We start from the raw sequence: 20,139 nt of genomic DNA, 5'->3' as shown, positions 1-20,139 counted from the left end.
TATTATTGTGTGTATAATATTATGTGCTCTAATGGCTAAATGGATTTTGGTCATTGTAACTTTGTTTTGGGGATTTGGAATAATTATGACTTCTCCTATCAGGCTGATTAATTTTGTTGTGGGGCCTAAGCGCAAAGGTTTTGTATAAAGTCTACTGGTATGTTTTGGAGAACCAGTAGGCTATAATATATTCAAAATCATTAGATTAGAAAACATTATCATAAAAACGATTAGCAAAACTATTAATAACCAAGTCACAAGTGTGTCCCTGAGTGCCACACGTAACTATTTCTTTATTTATAATATACAGGGTGTAACAAAACTAAGTGATAATACTTGAGGGTGTTTACGTGTTCCTAGTTCCTTGTAAAGAGTTCACTGTGAAAGTAAAAGAAGAAAGAAAGATCAAAAATTATTTTCACTTTGGTATCGAGGGCAAGCGCGAGTTTCCCCATACAAAAATAAAAATAAAATTTGGTCTTTCAGCGCTGCTACTTTTACAGTGAACTCTTTACAAGGAACACGTACACACCCTAAAGTATTATCACTTAGTTTTGTAACACATTGTATTTTGCACCGACCACCGTTTTCTGACATTTCAATCTTTCACTGATACCCACTCGGTTTCGTTTTAAAATTTTCAGCAGCAGCCAGCAGGTCACATGGGGATGGAATACACGATGTCTACAAAACGAAGATGGCTCCCCCGAGCCTCTAACGTCGAATGTTTTGCTATCGCCGAGCGGTTTGGTGACCTTCTTGTTACGCCAACCGATTCGATACATTCATACAGTACCGATGAAGTAAAAACGCGTTTTATGTGACTGACATTTGAAAAATCAGTACTTTACTGTATATGGGAAAACAATTTAAAACAAGATGACGCTCGCAACTCCGTTGCGCCAAAATTCGGGATAAAAACTATCCTATGTCTTTTCTTAGAACTCAAAGCAAAATCGGTTCTGTGATTTGGGCGTGAAGAGGTATCAGATGGACAGACAGATACACTTTCGCATTTATAATATTATATATTAATTATTAAAGTATGGATATAGATAAGAAACGAACTGGGTGCATTGGCTGCATACGATGATGATGATGATATTTCGAATACGCGACAGTCGACACATTACATATAGCACTTGAGTGCTGTGTCGCGCAGTTCCGCTGCCGCGTAGTGCGGCTTACCTCGTAATATTTCATACAAAGAATATACAGGGTGTAACAAAAACAAGTGATAATACTTTAGGGTGTGTACGTGTTCCTTGTAGAGAATTCGCTGTGAAAGTAGCAGCGCTGAAAGACCAACATTTTTTTTTACTTTTGTATGGGGAAACTCGTGACGCTCGGGCCCTTGCCCATACAAAAGTGAAAAAAAATTTTCGTCTTTCAGAGCTGCTACTTTCACAGTGAACTCTCTACAAGGAACATGTACACACCTTAAAGTATTATCACTAGTTTTTGTTACACACTGTATATTTTGGACGTGAGTCGCGAGTCGCGACTGTCGCGTCGCTCCGCGTCTCAAAAATCGTCTTCAAAAATGATTAGAAGACGCGGAAGACTTTTCCTGCCCTTTGATGTCAGGAAGTTACGCAAGCGACAGATATCGAATTTGTCAAACTTCTGTCAAAATATGTCAAACGCTGTTTACGGGGAACAAGTTTTAAAAAGTGAAAACTTTGTGAAGTTGGATAGGATTCTGCAGCAGTCAGCTGTTGGCTATATTGTCATGACAGCCCCGTCAGCCTTCAGCAGCCCCGCTAGCCCCCGCTAACACCCGCCAATCCCCGTCAGGCCCCTGTCAGTTACCAGGGTGTCTTAAGTGGATTTGTTTCGAACTTCCGCGTAAATTAAATTTTGTAGAGCATGAACGCAGTATATTTACGCAAGTAAGTCAGTCCTTGAAATCAAACTCGCTCAACATAGGTAAGCATAATATTGTACTAGACGACGCCTGTGACTCCGTTGCGCCCAAACTTGTTTATCGCGAAACCGTACATTTTTCCGGGATAAAAAGTATCCTATTGTCCTTTCCCGTGAGTCACAGTGTACCAAATTTCAGCAAAATCGGTTCAGCTATGTCACATAAAATGGTTTCAAAAAAGAACATAGGATAGTTTTGTCGCGTAATATTACGATTCCAGAGCAATAAACGTATTATTAATCAGTTTGATTCTGCATTTAACGATAGCTAATTGAAAGGATCAAAGGTTTAACAGAAAATCTCTGAAAGCATTATCGCCTTAAGCGGTGAAGATCAATGGAGTAATCAATGATCGATGGTTCCTCAGACCTCTGATTGCCCGGAAAAAGGCTATTGACTATCATCTAACACAAAAGACATAAAAGAAATGACTTCATTCCTCCCCATTGTTGCCTATTGGTAAATTATCGAAAATCAATATTTATACCATAGGCAATATTATACTCTGTTGATAACTATTTTAAATACTTTCGCAATATACAAGCTAAAATTGTAATTAACATTAAAGATAAAAGTTTTCTGGTCAAAAAAAAATAAAAGCTTTATTTTTTATTATTAATGCGAAGTTTCGCATTTATAATTGAAAAAACATTCAAACTAACATAAAAATATTTTAAGTGAGTATTAACTTTGTACACTAAAACCATTGTATCGATTTAGATGTTTGCCACAGAGATACTTCGTGTGCTGAAATAGAATATTTAAAGCAGGTTCTACACAAGAAAATGGACGGTGGTCTGTGACCCGCAGTAAGAAAGCGTCGCGTACGCACGAATGAAATTGCAGGCATCTAGCACAATAGACAACTACTAGTAGTTCTCGAACTGCAAAGAAACGGACAGGTTTCAATATCTGTCAAATTCGTCGGGTTTCACTAGGATTATGAACGGAATGTACCTCGCGCTGGCTGATATACCATTTTTAAATATTTAAAATAAAGATAACATTTTAAACATTCGCGTTGCATTATAATTAAAATTTTTAATCGGGACTTAACGCGACTTATTTAAGTAGTAATGCTACTACTTAAATAAGTCGCGTTAAGTCCCGATTAAAAAGTTTAATTTAAAATAAAGATTTCAAAATTGGATTCTGGCAATTTTAATCGCATTGTGCCAAAACACAAACAACAATACGACCAAAGAGGAACACGTCCAGCGAATATGTCATAGTTTTAAATTCGTAGGTAACAATTTAACAACCCTAGCGACGATTTTCGTCATAATACGTCAAATTTGAAAATTTCAACATCAGTTCTAAGTCGGCATAAACGTACTGATTATATTCTCTTTGGTCGGCATATTCTATAATTCTGTCTACTCTGCATCAAGGATTCATGTTTTTCTTATTCTATATATCTTTTTTTGTCCTGTTTCTAGGGTATATTCCAGCCTGTCCTTTATAAGGCTGGCTTAATTATTGTAGTCGTGTGCACAGTAATGATAAGTCGTTACTTTTGTCGTTACTTGGGTCGCAGACATTTGTCTAAAGGCCACGGCCCACATCGAGTAATTCCACCCTTGGGCCGACTAAGGCATTTCAGAGAATTCTATGATTGTCAACTTTGATATTATGTGTTAAAGTTTGTCAAGGATACTTTGTTACTTTTATGAGTCTCGGTATAACTACTTTAGTACAACTTACAAGGCCAAAATGACTTTATTTATTTTGGTTCTTTAACCTAAGTCAATAATATTTATATTATGACATCTTCGAATAAATTATATTTTGATGCCTTTTTAATTTCTAAGTTCGGTGGCAAAATAACCAAGGCTACTAGCCCAAGTTATTGGGTCAAATTATATTTGATAGTTTCAACAGCAATATTAGATATTAAGTGCAAGTAAATCGCTAAGTGTAATGACTAATGAGTCTTGAAAAATATGGAAAATGTAAAAATTAACAAAAATATATTTATCCCCTATTCTTTAATTGATTTAAGCGTTTTCCTGCATTTTTAACCCCTGACAAAAAAGAGGGGTGTTATAAGTTTGACGTGTCTGTCTGTCTGTCTGTATGTGGCATCGTAGCATCCAAACGGGTGGACCGACTTTGATCTAGTTTTTTTTTGTTTGAAAGCTGACTTAATTGAGAGTGTTCTTAGCTATAATTCATCATCATCAGCCTGCTCCATGCTGAAAAATCGCGGTTCATCTGGTTCGTGAAGGGCCGATTAGCAACTTGCAGTCGTTTGGTGGGCTTTATTGCATTCTAGTTCGAGACATTAATGAATATTTACACATTAATGGAAAGTTGACCTGGTGCTGCAGCATCACCTGGTAATCAATAGGATACCCAAGTCCTCACCAACTTAGAGCAATGGTTTCGTGTTTGGGCTCATTTTAATTGCGACAACTAGTAAGACGTAGATAACCAATAAATTTCTTCATGCTGCTGCTGCAGCATCACCATGGATTCTATAGGAGCCGAGCTCCATATGAACCTAAAGTGGAGGTTTCATGTTCCTCATCCAAAATGACATTCCTAGATGGTATTTATTGGGATATAAATATAATATGATCCTGTTGATAGGAATTATTCTGCAATATAACCTTTGTCCGTGGGAGAGCCATGCTTCGGCACGAATGGGCCGGCTCGACCGGAGAAATACCACGGCCTCACAGAAAACCGGCGTGAAACAGCGCTTGCGCTGTGTTTCGCCGAGTGAGTGAGTTTACCGGAGGCCCAATCCCCTACACCCCTTAGAAATGCCGCAGTTGAAAAACAATTTGTTACCCCAGGAGGGTACCAACTGCGTTGGAGAATCCCTCTCTGGACGTCCATGCTCAGGAACTCCTGGAACTGAACGTGGATGTCCAGGCTGCCCCTCGTATTCTGGGGAGGGCAAAACTGCGCTCCAATCTGCTCGGGGCAAGAGCAAACACACAAAGGCACCCCCCTCGATATTAAACATGGACTTTTGTAATATCAGGGGATTACACTCCAACCTTAATGCCGTCCATTACCACCTTGAGACGGCAAAGCCGGCTTTGCTCTTTTTAACCGAGACGCAGATATCATCTCCGAGTGACACATCGTACCTTTCCCACCCAGGGTAATAACCTCGAGCACTCCTTTCTACCCAAAGCTGGAGTGTGTGTGTATATCAGAGATGATATCAGCTCTCACCGCCTCAGCAATCTTGAGGTCATGGACCTATCAAAATTATGGCTCCGCATAGATTGCGACGACCACCCTCGCGTCTATGCGTGCCTATATAGGTCCCATAGTGGTGACCCCAAAACGGACCGACTCTTGGAGCACCTGCAAGCTGCTTCAGATTTTGTGCAGCAGCAGATCCCATCCGCAGAGATCATAACACTTGGCGACTTTAATGCCCACCACGCCAACTGGCTCAATTCCAGTAAAACTGATCATGCGGGGAGATCTGTCTGCAACTTTGCCCTTGCGAACGACTTGACACAACTGGTTACTACGCCTACGCAAATCCCAGATGAGGATGGTCAGAATCCTTCTTTGTTGGACCTCCTACTGACTTCAAATCCTGACGGCTACCAAATATCCGTAACCGCATCACTTGGTTCATCGGATCATTGCCTTGTTAGGAGTTCTGTGCCACTTACGACGGTGTTAAGACAGCGCGCTGTTAAATACCGTCATGTGTGGCACTACAAGTCAGCAGACTGGGATGGGATGCGGTCGTTTTTTGCATCCTATCCTTGGGGGCACGTGTGCTTCTCGCCGGATGATCCCGACAACACTGCCAACTCTGTTGCCGATGTGGTGATGCAGGGGATGGAACTTTTCATTCCGACCTCTGTAGTGCCAACTGGCGGCAGATTTCGTCCCTGGTTTGGTTCATCCCCCAAAAAAGCTTCTCGCCGGAAGCAGGAGGCTTACTAATCCTGGGCCAACGCAGTGTCTGCTCGGGATTTAAATACCAGCACATATAAAAAGGAGTACAACCTTGCCTCTAGGTCCCTCAAGAAAGAGATTACTCGGGCAAAGCAACAGCACGTCAATAGAATTGGCAGGAGACTTGAGTGCCTCCCCTCGGGAACCCGTGCATTCTGGTCTCTGGCCAAAGCTATTGAAGGAAATTTCTGCAAGCCAACCTTGTCTCTAGGTCCCTCAAGAAAGAGATTACTCGGGCAAAGCAACAGCACGTCAATAGAATTGGCAGGAAACTTGAGTGCCTCCCCTCGGGAACCCGTGCATTCTGGTCTCTGGCCAAAGCTATTGAAGGAAATTTCTGCAAGCCAACCCTACTATCCCTACACGTAGGAAATGAATCGTTGGCCCAGGACGCAAAGGACAAAGCCGATCTTCTGGGCAAGCTCTTTGCGTCAAACTCGACCCTGGATGACGGGGGGCAGAAACCGCCGACCATACTGCGATGCACGAGCATCATGTCGGATATTCGTTTTCATCAGCGCTCAGTGCGAAAAGTTCTCTTTTCCCTTGATATCCAAAAGTCGAGTGGGTCTGACGGAATCCCGCCTATTGTGTTGAAAAAGTGTGCTCCAGAGTTGGCTCCGGTCTTGACGCGTCTTTTTCGGCTCTCCTATTCCACTGGCATCGTCCCGGCTTCCTGGAAGACAGCCTTGGTCCGCTCAAATCCTTCCAACTACAGACCAATCGCTATAACCTCTCTCTTCTCGAAGATAATGTAATCCATTATCAATAGCCAGCTTCTTCGATACTTGAACGGCCAGGGATTGCTAAGCGACAAACAATACGGGTTCCGTAAGGGTCGCTCGGCTGGTGATCTCTTGGCATACCTGACTCACCGTTGGGCTCAGGCAATTGAGTCGAAGGGAGAGGCATTGGCTGTTAGTTTGGACATTGCGAAGGCCTTTGATCGGGTTTGGCATAAAGCGCTGCTATCAAAGCTTCCATCATACGGGCTGCCCGAGAAATTATGTAAGAGGGTCACTAGTTTCTTAGCAGACAGAAGCATAAAGGTCGTAGTTGACGGCGAATGCTCGGAAACTCAGTCTGTTAATGCTGATGTCCCTCAGGGCTGTGTGCTATCGCCTACTCTATTCATACTGCATATCAATGACATGTTACAAACCAACGGCATTCATTGCTATGCGGATGATAGTACAGGTGATGCTGTATATACCGGCTCCCCTAATATTTCTCGGCAAAATGTCACTGAGAGTCGAAACGAACTTGTGTCTAAGGTGGAGAATTCATTGGAGAAGGTCTCTGAATGGGGTAGACATAACTTAGTTCAACTCAACCCCACCAAGACACAAGTCTGCGCGTTCACCACTAAAAAGTCACCAATGGTCGTTTATCCTCGTTTCGAGGGCACATCTTTAACCATCTCCCCTAGCATTGAGATACTTGGCGTCAACATATCGAGCGAAGTCCAGTTCCGATATCATCTTGAGGGTAAGGCCAAATTATCCTCGAAGAAGCTTGGTGTTCTTAACAGAGCGAGACAGTACTTCAGTCCGGACCAACGCCTACAACTCTACAAGGCGCAGGTTCGGCCTCATATGGAATATTGTTCTCATCTCTGGGCAGGGGCGCCAAAATACCAACTGCTCCCTATGGATCGTATCCAACGAAGGGCTGCTCTAATTGTTGACTGCCATAGTGTTTCAAACAGCTTGGACCCCCTGGAACTACGCCGAGATGTAGCTTCACTCTGCATCCTCTATCGGTTGTATCACTCTGAGGAATTGTTCGGAATCATACCACCTGCAACTTTTCGCTATCGTCCCACGCGAAAAACATACCATCCTCATCATCTTGATGAGTGGCAGTCTTCCACAGTGCGTTTTTCGCGTAACTTTCTGCCGCGCACTGTAAAACTCTGGAATGAACTGTCACCAGCAGTATTTCCGGACCGATACGACCTGCAAACCTTCAAGAAAAGAGCGTATTCCCTCTTAAAAGGCCGGCAACGCACCTGCAGGTCTTCTGATGTTGCGAGTGTCCATGGGCGACGGTAGTTGCTTACCATCAGGTGACCCGTTTGCTCGTTTTTACTGACTTTAAGTTTAAATAATTCCTAAGTGTAAAGTGATATTTTAGTCCATAAGTTGTCAAGGTGTGTCGGGGGACCGCCAACAGTGTCTTTTGCATTTTGTATCGCCATGTCACTGATTGTCTCGATTCGGTTCGCTGTGAACTGACCCTTAAACTATAATGATAGGTGAAATCAAACATCTACATTAGCGGTCCCCCGACACACCTTGACAACAATTATGAACTAAAATATCACTTTACACTTAGGAATTATTTAAACTTAAAGTCAGTAAAATATATTATTTCATTACTTTTTAAAGTTGTTTGGCGGGGGTTTTTTTAAATTTCTTAATTTAATTACCTCTTTATTTTGCACACAACATGAAATTAAAAATAAAGAAATCGCAAACATTTTTCCATTAAAATTGGATTTTACGACTATAGTTTGTAGCAGCAGCCCAATGGCATGCAATAACCCGGGGGAAGTCGTAGGTGGAATATAAACAAACAGACCAAAATAACTACTATCGATGTAGATTCTTTTAAATTGTTATATTTTATGTGCAATCGCCTAGGACTTCCGCGGCCAAGGCCGTTTTAAAACAAACCAGAGCAAACGAAAAAAAATGAATAAAAAATATGTGTGGCAATCGGGGACTGCCGCGGTAAAGCATAGCATTTTTGTCGACTTATGCAATTATAATTCGCATACGTCTAGTCGCACGCACACAAACACCGTGGCGAAGACTAGCAACGCCGCACCGTTGTGCCACTTGGAGTAGGGTGTTAGGTTTTTTCGTTACGGAACTTCTTGATTCAGTCGCCGCGCTCAAAGCCCGTGATAAAAGCTATGCAATAGACTTATAAGGACATTAAAAGGCATCTAATAAAAAAACATATTATCTAATAAAAAAACATATTTGACTATGTCTCGTAGCCTTTAAGAATTATTCAAACATCAAATATTTTAACATCGCCGTAGAAGGAAAAGAAACAATAAAACGAAACGAAAATTATAAAAAGTTGTTTCCTATCAGGCCTCGGTAACCCTACAGAAATATTTTGGGAATATCAAACATTTGACTTGTCTGTTCGAAAGAATAAAATAAAAAACAAAAACATTTTAAACAAAACTTCTCGGGAATCTATATATATATAAAACTCAAAGGTGACTGACTGATTGACATAGTGATCTATCAACGCACAGCCCAAACCACTGGACGGATCGGTCTGAAATTTGGCATGCAGTTAGATGTTATAACGTAGGCATCCGCTAAGAAAGGATTTTGATAAATTCCAACCCCAAGGGGTTTAAATAGGGGATGAAAGTTTGTATATAATAATACTTCTTAACGCGAGCGAAGCCGCGGGCAAAAGCTCGTCTTAAATAAAAGCACAATTGACGCAATTTAGTACAACCGAAGGTCGCATACCTAAGAACTGATAAATAGTTTGGGCAGGGATGTCTAACCTTTGGCACTAATGGCATGCTACACAACATTTTGAGCACGCCAGTAATCTCAAAATTGCAGCAGCTATATTTAGGACACAACGCTGCTCAAAAATTAATTATTTTAAAAGTAATTATTTTACAAAACTAAAAATTATATCCGACACTTATGTGCGTAAAGCTTTTATGTTTCCATCTGCATCGGAATGTGTTTGTAATGTTATAATTACTATTAGGGTTCCGTACCCAAAGGGTAAAAACGGGACCCTATTACTGAGACTTCGATGTCTGTCCGTCTGTCTGTCCGTCTCGTCCCATACAACAAACGTTATTTTTTTGACCTTTTTTGCTCGTAATCAATAATGACAACAGCTAGGCACTTGCAATTTTTATGAAGGCCTTAGTTATAACTTATTTGTCTACTTTAATAAATAATAATAATATTTAAATAAAATACAAATTTAAGGACAAAAACACAATTTTTTACCTATTTTTCCTCTATAACGGTACGGAACCTAACGTGCGCGAGTCCGACTCGTACTTAGCCGATTATTTATATTATTTTAATATTATGTTCTTTTATGAGCTCAATTATAATAAATTTCTAGTACTTTTTCACTTAAGTTTCCTGATGGATTTGTCCGTAATATTATTATACTTATATTTGAAACGGATATTGTTAATATTTATCCTCCTAATTGCAAAAACATATACTTAAATAGTGTTCAGAAATTGTCATTAATTATGTTTACCACCATATCTATACTAATATTATAATTGGGAAGAGTTTGTTTGTTTGTGTGTTTGAACTCGCTAATCTCAGGAACTACTGGTCCGATTTGAAAAATTATTTTACTGTTGGATAGCCCATTTATCGAGGAAGGCTATAAGCTATATTTTATCACACTTAGTATAATAGGAGCGAAGAAATAGAGGAAAATGTGGAAAAAACGGGGGGAAATTATTTGAAAGGGATTCTTTTAACGCGCTAATCTCAGGAACTCGTTAGCATGTACGGTTGCGTGAAATTCCTAAATTACGCAAGCGAAGCCGCGCGGAACATCTATAATATAATAAAATCGTAGGAAAGTCAATTCTGTATATTGAATATTTTTGTACAATAAATAATACTTGGGATGCGATCTATACCATACTATGCTAACGCGGACGAAGTCGCGGGCAACAGCTAGTTATGTAATATAAAACAAATTCTCTTGAAAAATGGCACGTTTGTACAAAAAGGTTCACCGTCACTGGTGTGGGGAATTTTTACTCTATGATAATACAGATGTTGAAAGATCGTTTGAGATCAACATCATAACCATAACCATGATTATGTAAGTGATGATTGATTCTTTTGTAGTGTATATTTTTATTTTATTATTTGTAGTGTATACGTAGTACGTACGAATAAATTTACTTAAATAATAGGTGTGAATTCTGCGCGCACATAACGCGCTGCGAATTTTAGGTAGACCTTTACAACTAGATACCTCGTAAAGTAGGTAACTAACGAACGAACGAACGAAACTCTACAGTTGCTTAAAATGAAAAAAGTCTGACTGTCGCTGGCTCTTGCTCTAATTAAATGAATTATTATAAAATTAAATAAATATTTTGACATAATGATTTTACATAATATAAATAAGTTAGAGTAATCATGCAGTCATTTACTTTATTTTTAATTCGTCAAATTATCGAATGCAACTTTAAGTACCCTGATATTTCAAAATCAAATTTCAATCTTTTACTGTGCCCACAAGCAAAATATCCCTTAACCCTACAACACTGAGGAAGGTTGGTCAGCACGTGTTGAAAGCTTCAAAGGGTTAACATGAAAGGAGAGGGTAATTAGAGGATCTACGTATATATATATATATATATATATATATATATATAGATCGAGCATGTTGGGGCATTGATCTGCCAAAACCCCCAAAACACAATTTGCGGAAAATTACAACAATATCCTTAAGCTTATAACCATGAACGATATTTTTGTAAACCTGAGAGGCTCTAGTAAAATATATAGGTAGCTACTAGGTACTTTTCTTTTAATCCCGACAAAATATAGGCCCCATTCAATATTTCTAAGGGCATAACCACGGCCAAAAACCAGTTAATAACACTGAAAGAAGAGATATAAAGGGCAAATAAATATGTCGAGATGGTCCCTTGTCTTTTGAAGTTGGGATAAAAGGACACTAGGCGTGATAAAATCTCATATTATTCTTGAGAGTGATTTCGGTAGAAAGGTTATACTGTATTATCCTAACAAAATATTTGGAGAGGCCATTCTATAGAAGCCAGAAGGACGTCCAAAAATCACGCCAGGGATGCAGGGGGGATCCAAACCTCATCGAAAGTGGAGGAAAAGGGGTTTGAAATACTCACGCTATTTATGAGCATGATTCGCGTAGTTTGTCTTATTTTTTATAATTTTTTATGACATTATCAAATTGATAACCTAACAGTACCTACTTAGCATTCAGTATCTAAGAAAAAAGCTGTTAGAAAACTCATAACATTTTGCTCATTTGTAGTTCAATCCCATGAAAGAGAGAGAGAGTTTTGGGAGGTTTTTAGTATCTCACCTACTTATAGGTGAAGGAGTTGAAAAAAATATCTCGTTATTTATGGATGGCCCCTAGGTTGTGTTATTTGGGTCATCTCATGGCGTATACTGGTTCGATATCCGGACTGACGGACGTGAAATTTCAAATTATATTTTGTTCAATTTTATTTCAGAAATATTTTTCAATTTTATATAAAACTAAAACTGACATTTTATTTTGCAAAAATGTTTTTAAGCGACTTGTTGCCGGTTTCGTTTCTGAAGCTGTGACTTGTGAATTGTGATAGGCTTTTCTATTCCATATTCTGAACATTTTCTTTTTCAGAAAACATAAACCAAAGTTACGAGGGTTCAAAAATACGGCGAAACGTTTCGAGAAAAGGTAGGTAGTGCCCTTGCGCGCTTCGCTGGGCTCATCTTAGCGGGGGCACTCCCGTAAAAAAAAAAAATACATCCACAAAAAAAAAAAAAAATATATATATATATATATTTATTTTTTTTTTTTTTTTTTTTAATGTAATAAGGGGGCAAACGAGCAAATGGGTCACCTGATGGAAAGCAACTTCCGTCGCCCATGGACACTCGCAGCATCAGAAGAGCTGCAAGTGCGTTGCCGGCCTTTTAAGAGGGAATAGGGAGGGTAGGGAAGGGAAGGGGAGGGTAGGGAAGGGAATAGGGTAGGGGATTGGGCCTCCGGTAAACTCACTCACTCGGCGAAACACAGCGCAAGCGCTGTTTCACGCTGGTTTTCTGTGAGAACGTGGTATTTCTCCGGTCAAGCCAGCCCATTCGTGCCGAAGCATGGCTCTCCCACATATATTTTGCATGTTATTTCTTATTGATACCTACTATAATATTATTATGATATTCTATATCTTAATTATATCCTGAAGATATATTATTAGCTAACCTAAACATCAGTTCAGATATTTGATGGGTAAATCAAAATTCTGTACTTATTTCCTAACGGCCGTTCCCAATATTTGATCTATCTCTGGTTTTGCCCTACTAGAGATAGGATTGGCTCACAATTGACATAAAATATATGTCTCTAATGTCTAATGTAAGCTACGTTGTCTAATGTAATTCGTATCTCTAGTAGGGCAAAACCAGAGATAGATCAAATATTGGGAACGGCCGTAAACGGGTGTATCTGGGGGCACGGCAGTGCCCCCGCCAAGTCGAGCAAAAAAGCGGCACGGCCGTACCATACTTTTCTCGAACCAATTCAGGCTCTTTTTGACCCCCTATAACTTCGTTGTGGATAAACCAACAAGCCTGAATTTTCAGTTTCTAAGCAAGCATTGTATAAACACGGTATATTTAAAATTTTACTAAATTTGAACGAGTAGTTTAAGAGCTGTAACTTGTTGAAGTTTCTTAATTTTGTCACTGACTGACTGACTGACTGACTGACCGATCACCAAAAGTCTAAGGCACTTCTAGCAGACATGGAACCTTCAAACTTAGAATATAATTTGTGTTTAGACACTAAAATCAATCAATATTAAAATCTTTTACATATAAATAAATAGATCGACTTGGACATCGCATGAAAACACAATGTATCTTACAATTTATACATAACTAATTATTGTATTATTAGATTGTTTAGTCTATTGCGCTCCATGCGATTGATGCAGTCCTGTAGTGCTGTGTGATACTGTATAGTATAATTATACTAAACAATGTGATGTCCAAGTCGATCTATTTATTTAAATGTAAAAGATTTTTATATTGATATGATAATAACTTACGTACTAACTTGAGATATAAGGTCCCCTAGGTAGGGACTGAATAAATTAACCGACTTGGTATTGCATGGATCTCATAAATTTTTACGGTATAAAAACTGAGTTGCGAGACTTGGTTTTTTTACAGGATGTTTTTGATGGGATTAATAATTACTAGAGATCGGAATAGCTCACATTAGACATTAGAAACATATATTTTATGTAAATTTTGAGCTATTCCTATCTCTAGTAGGGCAAAACCAGAGATAGATAAAATATTGGGAACGGCCGTTATAGTATCTAAGATTCAATAAAAAAAAATATAGGGTTTATTATTATTTTCAATAATTTTATTTTTATAATTAATTTTCAATTTTCAAATTTTCAATTATAAAATGTTATAATTATTTTTCAATAATTTTAGTATTATTTTCAATAATTTCTTCTTCTTCTTTTTTAATAATAATATCTTTATTTCAGGCCAAATAACCCATATTGTAGCCTAACAGTTACAGGTGATAATTAAATATTATGACATTAAAATAAAATAAAATAAAATATATTATTTGTCACCTTGTTGTCAACAGATTTCAACCATAAATAAAAGAGTATAATTCGTGTGTGTCACTCAAAAATCTGTAATTTTTGCTAGTGTGTGTGCTGTTGTGTGTGTAATGTTTTATTTGTTAAAAAATGTATGATAAAAGCATAATATCAAAATAATATTAGCTCGATGCACTCCTTCACCATATAAATTATAACTGTGCAAAATTTCATTCATCTACGTTTCCCCATTTTTCATCAAAAGGGATACAAAGTCTTTGGCTCACGTTCATCCTTTTGCATAAGTAGCTTTTATCGCAGACTTTGAGCTCGGCGACTGAATAAAGAAATTCCGTAACGAAAAAAAAATTAGCAACTCCCCCACTCGGTGCGGCTTTGCCAGACTTTGGCACGGTGTTTGTGTGCGTGCAAATGCAAATTATTATAGCATAAGTTGATAAAAATGCTATGCAATACCTATTTACCACGGCAGTCCCAAAATGCCTTGTGCCACGTAAATATATTTTTTAATTTGTCCTAAGGACAAACGCAAGTTTATAACTACCAGTGAATACTATTTGAAATCAAAGTGAGTCTATTTGTGATTTTCCACTTGGAATAGTTTACGAAATCACATTTATCAGCAATTTGGAGCTTTGATAGAATTATTTTATAAACTTCTCCCTCTGTTTTGTGAGCTGTAAACAAAGGACGTTGGAAACAGAAGCCACATAAAATGTATATAAAACTGACAACTAACTTTACAATATTCAGTAATAACATCAATATTTATATTATAAATGCGAAGGTGTGTCTGTCAGTTAGTCTGTTACCTCTTCACGTCCTTATAACCGATGCCGCCCGCAACTCAGAAATTTGTTTTTTTGCGGGAACCGTACATTTTTCCGGGATAAAAAGTATTCGATGTCCTTACCCGGGACTCAAACTACCTCCATACCTTATGAAAATAAATCCTGCGGTTAGGGTGTGAACAGGTAACATACAGACAGATAGACTCACATTCGCATTTATAATATTAGTCTGACTAGACGTATAGTATTGATATTAAGTTTTTGTAAGATATTGGTATCTTACAAAAAGTAATATAATAATATTATATTATGTCGATATCCATTATGCTTCTAATTGGATTAATAATATAGCTGCTGTGTAAAGCGCTTAACACTCATAACGCTAAAGTACACTCTGCGCGATTGTGCCGCCAGCTTTACAAGGGAATCTGGATGGATGCGGTTTTAGCCGCTTCCAACCGGTTCGAACTGGTTAAATGCGGTACAGAGTGGAATAAACAGGAAGATATTATTAAAATTATTGCTCAGTCTTCACGTTGCGTTATAACTGCCTGTTTTTATGTACGGTCTGTGTCTTATTGTTATGACATATTGATAACGTCTCCGTGGTCCAGTGGTTTAGAGCATGGCTCTTGACTCGGAGGTCGTGGGATCGATTCCCACGTTGGAAACATATTATTATTTCCAAATTTGGTTAGAACAATGCAGGTTGATCACCTGATTGTCTGGCAAGTAAGATGATCCATGCGTCGGATGGGCATGTAAAAAGTTGGTCCTGCACCTGATTTCTCACCAGTCGGGTCGATCTTCCGTCCCACTGGGTTATGAGAGTAAAGGAATAGATAGTGATCTTGTGTACTACGCACACACTTGCGCACTATAAAATTACTCCTGCGTACCCGGCCTGGTTTCAATGAAACCGGCCACCAGCACCAAAATCGGTGTGGGTGTTATTTTTGTTATGTTATGACAATTGATAATATAATATTGGTGTTAAAAAATATTTTCTAGACAACAGAGAAACGTACATCGTTTAATAATTTTAAGTTGGCACATTTTCGGATCAATATGTTTGGGTCTCATTCTTCACTTTTTGGATTTCCCATAAAATTTCAGGCTTTTCAGGAAAAAATTTGCAAAATACTTTGTCTTTATTCGCTTTGCAAGAAAATTTGAAATTCGCATTCAAAGCTTACCTTGCTGTATTTAAAAAGTCGATTCAAAGTTTTGGAAACACTCCAACGGAAGTCACTTGGGCACCAGTTGCAGTGTCGTCTGAAAATAAAGAAAATATGCTTGTAAACCAACATGCGTTTTTCACAATATTTGCATATTTTTGATTTGAAATTCTGTAGAAAAATATGAAATTCTATATCCTTCTTGGTCGTATTTTTGGTTATTTCGATAAAATGGAAAACAAATAATTATGAATTCATATTTTGTTGTTTGGCTACTGTTGATTTAAATTTAAATTCTGAACATTGACGTGGAAATGCTTAATATTCCAATATTTTTAAATAATGTCTTTTGTTTGGTTTGTTTTTAACAACATCTATACATCTTCTATACATCTATACAGTCATAATATCTATACTACATACTACATATAAATAAAATTGGAGTGTCTGTTTGTAATATTGAAAGAACCGTTTTTTACTACATGCATATGAATACAATACATACCTACACCAAAACAACATTTTTTACAATAGCTGCCTCAGTAGTCAGTGACATGCCACAAGATGGCCGTATTCAATAAGCATTGAATACGGCCATCTTGTAGCATGTCACTGACTACTGAGGCAGCTATTTCGCATCATTGTTTCCTATACACCTACATGACAATGTCATCTACACGCCAAATAATTCTTGTTGGTCTCTTACAGACCACTATTTGAGTATTTGACAATGTTTAGCTAATTTGTATTTATGCTCAGCGTCACTATATTATGTGGTCTTTCTAAGTTTTGCCGTATAAAGGGGCAAGTTAGGTAAATCCCCTGATCGACACCGATTGCGAATAATGTAGGCAGCTGCCCAATTATTGCAATCATAGTTATGAAAATATTCCTAGGATTAAAATTGTTTGTCAGCAATAATATAGTTTCAGAAACTACAAACGAAAGAGGTTAATACAGTTTTAACTTTTAATTAAATAACGTCCAAAAGGCAACGGAAAGAGCTACATTAAGAACGCCACTTCACTTAAAGTAATTTATTTTCTACCACCTTGAAATACTTCGCTTTACAGCTGCAATATTAAGTTAAATACTTGGTATTATTCGTTAAGTTAGGCTAGTTTTAATTTCTAAATAGATTTGTTCAGAATTATCAAATATTACATAGCCTACCCTACGAATAATAAAAACTAGCCTACCTTTTTTAGTGTTTATTTTAAATACTAGCGATCCCGACAGACGTCCCGTCCGAAATATGCCCATGTCAAAAGCGGTAAAGTTACGTCATATTTTAAATTTTCAAATTTTTCACGTGCAATTTTTATCTTTCATAAAATAATTTTCCCAACATCAAGAAACGCAACAAAAATCAGTTCAGCTGTCCTCGAGATTAGCGCTTATTAGCAACACATTCTGCAATGTGAACCAGCCAAGTCCGTATGTTACAAAATGTTAGATAGCGTGTTCCTCCTCCACGTCTTCATTGAACTCAGTACTTTCGGAGCGTATTTGATACAAACAAACAAGCAAATTTTTCCCCTTTAGATAATACTTATGTTACAGAAGTAATAGTATGCATAAGGAATATAATATTTTATGAGTCATTGGTTTTACCTCTTTTAGGTCACACATAATAGATCGCAAAGGGAAACTCAGCGATTCAGAAACCAGGCCTCTGACCGATGTCTGATAGCATAATATATTAGACGATATAATATTATTATAACAAAGAAATATACCATAGAGTAAATTTATGGTCGCCACAAAATGATTACCTACTAAAATAGCGTTGGAAGTAAATATGGAGGGATCTGACTCATATTATTATGGAGAACAAATAGTTCGCTGTCATAGAAAATAGTGACCCCATTAATCCTATGATGTTGGAATATTTGTCTATGGTCGAATCCTATGATGTTGGGAGATTTGTCTACGGTCTTATAAGAATATAGTTTGTCTGATGGCAATTTATATGAGACGTGAATTTTCTAGTCTGTCTCTTGAGGTACCATTATAATATTATATTGATTCGGCAGATGACGGACTTAATTTTAAGCAATGTTAGTCGTTAACTTTTTGCTTTTGAGTTTAACATAACCTGACTTAATTACATAGGTCCACCTATGAATAAGTTTACTTTGATAGTACTATCAGAGAAGTTGATTCATAGGCAGGTGGTGGACCTACGTAGTTTGGTCGCGTTTTGTCAATCACAGCAGACAGGATGAGGACTTGTATTAAGAGCCCATATGACCCTAACTTGACTACATACTTTAACCTAGATCTCAAAATCTGTAAGGTCTAGAAAACTGATTTTTTGACACAAGTAACTTCAGTTCATAAAGATTAAATGCTCAAGACGAAAACACGATTACTCAAAAAATGCTCGATAGTTTCTTTTTTACAAAAACCTTGTTTTAGACACATTTTTGCTTCTATCTTCGAAGTTTGGTACTTCGAAGTTCAAGGTACTGATAAAACCTAAATTTGCTCAAAACACTTTTTTCATAATCATTACAGATCGTCTTTTATTCAAATAAAACTAACTCGGCGATGATTCCGCGCCGTCCTTTTTCACCTGGTATATGAAAGACGGGCGTGAGTGTGAAGAGAGAAGGACGATGTTTGATTTTTAGTCAGGTGAGCTCTTAAGTTGACATAATCCGACCAAAGAACGTATGTCCGTCAACTGCCTATAAATCAATTTATATGATGGTACAGTATGGCCAGAGTAGATCGAACCTCGACTTCAAACAAACGGGCGAATATACGCTATTGTCATTTTCGACATGTTTCCTATTGCTTTGTAAGTTGTAACACAAAATTATTAGTACGGCGTGCGCCGGCCGATAATATGACATACTACGTCAAACGTATCAATTTCGAGATCTCTTCGTCGGCCTACTCGCTATGTACAGCTAAATAATAACGAGCTTTTGCCCGCGGCTTCGCTCGCGTTAAGAAGTATTATTATATACAAACTTTCATCCCCTATTTGAACCCCTTGGGGTTGGAATTTATCAAAATACTTTCTTAGCGGATGCCTACGTCATAACATCTACCTGCATGCCAAATTTCAGCCCGATCCGTGCAGTGGTTTGGGCTGTGCGTTGATAGATCACTATGTTAATCAGTCAGTCACCTTTGAGTTTTATATATATAGATGGAAAGAGCCTAAAATTTTACAAATCTTAAAAATATGAATTACATTACTGACCGATGGCTCACGGGTTAGAAGTTATGGATAAAGATTAATGTAATCACTAATAGGTGCATTCGAAACTCATGAGTAAAAATTTTAGATTCGAAGCTCATTTGTATAAAGTTCTACGTTCGAAGCTCATTTTGAAAGGGTTTTGAATAATGTGGAGTAGTTTTTTGGAAGAACGGCATTCGCATTTTGTGAGTTTTTTATTTAATATCTCCAAAAATGAATTAATTGTCAATAAAAATAATTAAAAAAATTCAATCCTCTAACTACACAAATAAACTTGAAGGTTATGTTGGTTGTTAATAAACGCACGTGTAAATTAAAAAAGATAATTTATAAAAAATATACTCACTTCGATTCCGCACTAAATTTACAAAATGTATAAGTTATTTATATACACTTCAGAACTCTTCGAAAACTAATTACATTAAATATTTTAATTAGCAACTTCACTTGAATAACACAATTATAACACAAAATAACGAAATACTTTTTCAAATTGATCGTAGCACTATCTGTCGGGACAAACTAAAATTAAAATAGAATAATATTGAATGCGATGATAGCGCCATCCGTCGAATCTGATGTAAAACATTCCAAAATCAAAAACTCCTTACAAATAAAAATTAATTAAAAAAACATCTGAATTCACAAAATTATTTATACACACTTCAAAACTCTTTAAAAAATAATTACATTTAATA

The 20,139-nt window shown here is 37.5% G+C and overlaps 1 protein-coding gene across 1 annotated transcript in view; it reads right to left on the bottom strand.

Moving 5' to 3' along the window:
* Positions 1-16,331, bottom strand: part of LOC121739290 (prolactin-releasing peptide receptor-like) — a 42,481-nt gene extending 26,150 nt beyond the window's left edge. Inside the window, exon 1 of the mRNA XM_042131670.1 lies at positions 16,243-16,331. The gene's annotated coding sequence lies outside the window, so the exon portion shown is untranslated. The remainder of the gene's footprint in view (positions 1-16,242) is intronic.
* Between the last annotated feature and the right edge of the window lie 3,808 nt (positions 16,332-20,139).

The sequence above is a fragment of the Aricia agestis genome, chromosome Z (assembly GCF_905147365.1).
Source record: "Aricia agestis chromosome Z, ilAriAges1.1, whole genome shotgun sequence".
Classification (NCBI taxonomy): Eukaryota; Metazoa; Arthropoda; class Insecta; order Lepidoptera; family Lycaenidae; genus Aricia; species Aricia agestis.
Note: the sequence above shows the minus strand (reverse complement) of the source record. Positions and strands in the feature narration are given on the sequence as shown.